This window comes from Lactuca serriola, chromosome 4 (genome assembly GCF_051521515.1).
Source record: "Lactuca serriola cultivar US96UC23 chromosome 4, Lser_US96UC23_V15, whole genome shotgun sequence".
Taxonomy (NCBI): Eukaryota; Viridiplantae; Streptophyta; class Magnoliopsida; order Asterales; family Asteraceae; genus Lactuca; species Lactuca serriola.
In genome coordinates, this window is record NC_136411.1 from 93,875,483 (window position 1) to 93,881,404 (window position 5,922).

At 37.3% G+C, this 5,922-nt stretch overlaps 1 long non-coding RNA gene across 1 annotated transcript; it reads right to left on the bottom strand.

Moving 5' to 3' along the window:
* Positions 1–4,319: 4,319 nt before the first annotated feature.
* LOC145100252 (uncharacterized) lies at positions 4,320–5,318 on the bottom strand. Its single transcript, XR_013704927.1, has 2 exons — positions 5,059–5,318; positions 4,320–4,816 (listed from the first exon to the last, which is right to left on the bottom strand). It is a non-coding gene; the product is annotated as an uncharacterized LOC145100252 (long non-coding RNA).
* Between the last annotated feature and the right edge of the window lie 604 nt (positions 5,319–5,922).

A 5,922-nucleotide genomic window follows, 5' to 3' on the forward strand; every position in this document is an offset into this window, starting at 1 on the left:
GGGCAAGGCGGCCAGTGGGGTCAGAGAGCATCTCTTTATTATGGGAGGAGGACCATTGGGGTATGAGGCAAGGTTGGGCCGATGTAGTCCTCAATGATGTGAGACTTGTAGGCGTGGCCCGTTCGTTGGTATAGACTGGGTGAGACTTATGGGCGAAGCCCGTATGATTATGGCAATGCAGGTGAGACCTGGTAGAGACCGGTTGGGTTAAGGAATTAGATTATGGTTTTAGTGGGATGGTCATGTGACTAGTGAGTGGCATATTGTGGTATATAGGCTAGGGTAGCCTTATCAGTTGGACCCTTAGGAACCTGGTGGTTAGACCAGGTGTGAGACTGGTAGTCTCAGCGGTGGATGGGGGATTTTTATATCCTAGTTTAGTGAATGGATGCCGTAAATAAGAAGATATCGAGTGAAATGCAAGTGTAAATCCTTGGATCTCAGCTTATGAGTTATGTATCGAGTTGGCTTTTGGTCGAGACTCGTATTGGGAGTTGTTGGTGTGTTTATGCAAGATCTTTACTTCAGTAAGTTATGGATTAAGGAATCTGTATAACAGGTTATCGGTTGGAAGTTTCAGGGTCAAAAGGATGCTTTCAATTATGATGGTAGGAGGAGACCCTTGTGATTGTGTTTCAGAATGGTTTTACCTATGCAGAGGTCAGGCAAGTTATGGGGCTTCAGAATTATAGAAGTAACGTATTGGATCGAAAATTATGGGATCAGTGATTTGTTTAAAACTAGAAGGTTTGTTCGGAAAGTTGGTTTCTAGGAGGGTGGTAAGGAGTGATTTTTAGGACGAAATCTAATTTATGTGGGGGAGAGTTGTAACGCCCTATTCTGAATCGTTTCCTAATGCGGGGCGGTGACCTAAAGTTCGGGTATCATAAGGCTTAGAGCCTTTGGAAATGAGATATTTAGACCCATTTGGGTGTGGGTAATGTAATTTATGTGATCCGGAAGTTCGGTTTGTGTTTTGGAGCCAAGAGGTATATCGGTAAAGTGGCAGTTTGGGATTTTATGAATATTGGGTTTTTTTCAGGAATTTTTAAGGCAAGGATAAGTTGATAGAAGCGTAGAGCTTCTTGTTACCTTTCTGTGGATATAAGGATCGTCAGAATCAGACTTATAATGGAGAAGTTATGGATTTCGAAAGATTGGTGGTTATAGGGTGAAACCTAGTATGCGGGGCGTACATAAGTGTACGTTGGGCGTACTAGTGTTAATTCAAGTATGCAGGGCGTACGAATATGTACGATAGGCGTACTAAGCAGATGCATCGTTGGTGTTGTTTGGAGTACGTGGGTGTACCCGAATTACGCATGGCATACTCTAGTCAGGCCCAAACCCTAATTGAGGGTCTTGGACCCTATTTAAGCTCCTTAACTCACCACCAAACCCTATTATTATCTTCAGCCTCCATCCCTCAAAACCCTAGAAACGAAACCCTAGCCCCCATTTTAGTGGTTTTTGGCTTTTGGTGGTATTTCATGCTTTTTGGTGTTCATAGAAGAGGAAGGAACTTCTTGGAGAAGTGTGGGATTGCTTGAAGCCTTTGGATCCAGGCTTGTTGCATCTTGATCTACCTTTTTGAGGTATAAAGTTTCTATCTTGATGACTCTAGGTGTTAGATCTAGTTTAAGGAGTATTTTAGGTTCATTTTGGTCCTTAGAGTCATCCTTGTGAGTATGAGCTACTCCAAGAGCTTAGAATGTTGGATCTTAGCCTTTGGGAGGTCCCTTGTTCATAAAAATGTCATCTTGATGAATTATTTTGGACCATGCATGAATTTGAGTGTTTTCTATGGATTTTAATAAGGTTTTGGTCCTATTAAGCCATGCAAAGTAGTAACATTGCAAACTTTATGTTTTAAGACATCTCATTAGGGTCATATCTGAGTTTTGAAGTCAATATCTTAACCATTAAGAACTTAATATGGATTTTTGTTCTCTGATGTGTACGTTGGGCGCACGTAGGAGTACGCTCAGCGTAATGGGTGTTTCGTGCCTCACTTAGTTGTACCTTGTGCTTCATTATTGAGTACGCGAGGTGTACGTCTCTGGTACACAAGGCGTACTCCCCAAAATGGTCATTTTGGACCTTGTTGGGCCATTGGACTTCTTATTTTGGGCCATGTTTAGGCTCTGGGCTTTCTTAGAATATGTCATATGATAGTTTTTAGGCCAAATTAGGAAGTTGGGCCGTATTGGGCTTTGGGTTGCCATTTTCGGCTTTTTGTGCAATTGGGTTGGGCCTTGGTTTTAGGCCAAGTAAGTAAAGGGTAAAATGGTCTTTTACCCATTAGGAAGTTAGTTTATGGAGTGGACCTCAGGTTTTGGGTTTTGGGATAATTATTGATTAAGTTTTGTATTTAATGTTAGTTGGCGCGAGGTTATCCGTTTCATCGGCCCAAGCAATCATTTGATTATCAACGGATCGAGGTGAGTTTCCTCAGTGTGTTTAGCGCGTCGAAGGCACCAATGACGATCCATGGTTTATTATGTTAGGATGTTAGATGTCTACATGACTCTTGTATGTGTTATGTGATGGAATGCTTACCGAGCAAGGCCCGATGCCGACCATGGCTCGATGAGTGTATTGTGTGCTATTGTATTTGTGATTATCTCATGTGTCCGTATGATTATATGTTGATATGTTTATATGTGTACCGGGCGTGGCTCGATGCTAGGCGGAGCCTGATGACTGACAGATCTCAATACCGAGCGGGGCTCGATGACGGGCGGTGTCCGATGCCGGATGGGACCCGATGTTGGGCGAGGCCCGATGAAGGGCGGGGGCCAAGTATGTGACTATTATGTATGGTATGGGGTATTTTGGGGAACTCACTAAGCTTTGCGCTTACGGTTTTTATGGTTATGGTTTCAAGTATTTCCGGTTAGAAAGGGAAAGGTCCGACTTAATCGCAACACATCATGTTTCCGTATTATGATGATTTTGGGATTGTACTATGATAACCGTTTTTTTATAAAGTATTTTTGAATATTTAGAAAAAGGATATAGAATGTTGACTTAAAGACAATCAATGTTTTGGTTGAATTAAAAATGAAATTTTTACCTCATAATTTTGGAACGTTACATTTATGTTTCCCATGGCTTCAAGTAAACATATAATACCTTCTTTTTTCGACCTTGAGCCTTGACTTCAAGTAAACCACATGCTAAAAGCGAATGCTTTATCAATCCTTGCATTATGAGTTTGTGTATGGTTTGATTTTCATTTTATTTTATGGGTTTGATTCGGTTTGAGTTTCTAGGTTTGATTTGGCATCAGTGCTAGTGCTAAGGTTTTTTCTAAGTTTGATTCTTGTTTGTTTGATTTTCTGGTTTTGATTTGCATTTAACTTTTTGGGTTTGAGTATTTTTATTTGATTTTTTAGGTTTGATTTGTCATCAACTATGACTCTTTTCTGGATTCCACATTATATATTATGATTTGAGAACTTGATGTCAGTTGTGCTTAGTTAGTTGCATTGGGTAGTTGAGCAAAACGTTGTTGGCAAAGTTGAAATCGCCGATATTGAAGGATGATAAATAAAATTGTAATTTATAAGATGTTTTCCAATTATACATTCAAGATCTGTACAAAATTGTAAAATTTTCATAACCACAAGCTAAGGGTAGGAAATTTCTAAAAAATGACACTCACATTTTTGCCAACAATAGTAGTGATAACAATTATAAGCACAAAATAAACCTAAAAACAATCATTTCAACAATATGTAATACGTTTTTTAGTTTTATTTGAAGAAATTTGTTACCAAATGTTACCAAGTTTTTTCTGGTTTGGCATTTTTGGCTGGTATTACATGTAATTTTTTTTTATTAATTTAAAGATTAGAAAAAATAAAATGATACCACCATCTTTATCTCTGTTGTAGATGCTTCCTTTTAACCCTCTCTTTCTTCTTTTGAGGCTATATCTCCTTTTCATTTTCTTGCAATATGTTAATATTCCAAAGAAAATATGTAAAACATAAAACTAAAAGCATAGCTAGATTCATGCAACTGGTTAACTCATTTTTACAAATAAAAAAAATGCTATTTCTTTTTTAAGGAAATGTAAGGAACAAAAAAAAATGATAATGCATTTTCAAATCGTTTTATCAGATTAAAAATAATAACACGTTTTTAGGGACAAAACAAATTCTACCTTACCAAATGTTTGATTCCCAGTTAAGTAATTTTCTAAACCATCTTTTGTGAAAAACAATTATGTTATATGTTTTAAAGCAAACCTAGATTACACAATAACATATATGAACTTAAAAAGCTTGACTGGAAAGACAATCACTGAAATAGATTTGAAATGGTGGCTATGATATTGCTTACTTTAATCCAATATCTAAAAAAACAGATCATTGCAGAAAAATGGAAGCTAAACGCTTGATTCATTAAAAGCATTCAAAGCATTCAAAGTTGAAACAGTCGGTGAATGTCTTACATAAATGGACATTGAACCTTCTTCGCCTCTTTAAGCGAGTTTGCATGGTATTTCGTTTTTTGCTCACTCACCAATAAAGAGCAGTATACGCTTGTACCCAAGGGAAAACCTCCAAAGGCATCCCGTTGGGGTCACAAATATTCTCCTACAGGTGTCTTTTAAATATGTGAAGAACACTTTCCGATGAAAACCCATTTCAATTAATCATAACCCAGATTCATTAATTACTAACACAGCTTCAATCGATCGAAAAACAGGTGTTTTGTGCTCGAAATGGAAGTGTTCTAGCCTGATTCAAGTGTGTCGACAATTCTTTCAAGCATTTCATCAAGCACTTAATATGCATCTTCAAATCTGCCAAGTATAAACAACAAAAACAATATAATAAGCCCCAAATTAATTTATTTTTAACAGAGCATGTTCATCCGAAATTCGGAGCATACACTGGATTTAAGAAATTCATAATCAAAGTACAGCAAGCAATCATAATTATAGAAGAAAGAAACCAATTTGAAGGAGAATGTAGAAAATGAGAACATATACGGGAGACGGTTGGAGAAATAAATAGATTTTAGGGAAGAGAGTTGGAAGCTTACCTGTGACGCTGTTGGTGGAGGAAGACGCTAGATTTGTCGAGGAACTCGTAATAGTGGCGAAGGTGGGGTTTGCTCAAGTGTGGTGGTCGCAGGTGGAAAGCAAATAGAAGCATAGAAGGAGGCGATGGTGAACCGAGACGGGGGAGGCGGTGAAAAGATGAGGATGCATAGAAGAGGATCTGATGAGTTGGTTTCCTTTAACAGTTGACCTTTGAGATATTGATGACACTTTTATCATATGATTAAAAGTGATAAAATTCATAAACATAAAAAGTAAAGGGGGGAGAAAACAATATCAAAATGGTCAATAGAGAAAATAAGAGGACCAAAATAGACAAGAAAAGGGCAGGTTAACTGTTACTTTCCTTCATAACTTTAATATATATACATATACTAGGAAACTTAGAGGGGCCGTGATAATCACGGCCCTAAAGAATTGGTAAGTAAGCTAATTTTAAGTGATTATGAGAAAAATATAGATTTCAAAGCTAAGTTTGATCAAAGATGAATCCCAGAGTAACCTTCAAGTTAATGAAGTACTTACAAACTGCAAAGCACATACAATAACACCTATAGTAAATCCTCCAATCATAAGTTTTACTGCTAAAAGGAAAAATTTGAAACCAAAGTGTGGAAGACAAACTTAATATCAATATTTTTGGCTTTATTTTTTATATTATTCCTTAAGTTTTATGAACATGAATCTAAGTCAACCCTTGTGCAGGTTTGACCCCTAAAACCAACAAAAATACATCATATCAAGAAACACTAAAGAGTAATGAAGCTACTAATGGTAGTTTTAAAATTAAAACCCCTTACCTTTGACCTAACTACAATAGTTGTGAAACAACTATATTGCTACTT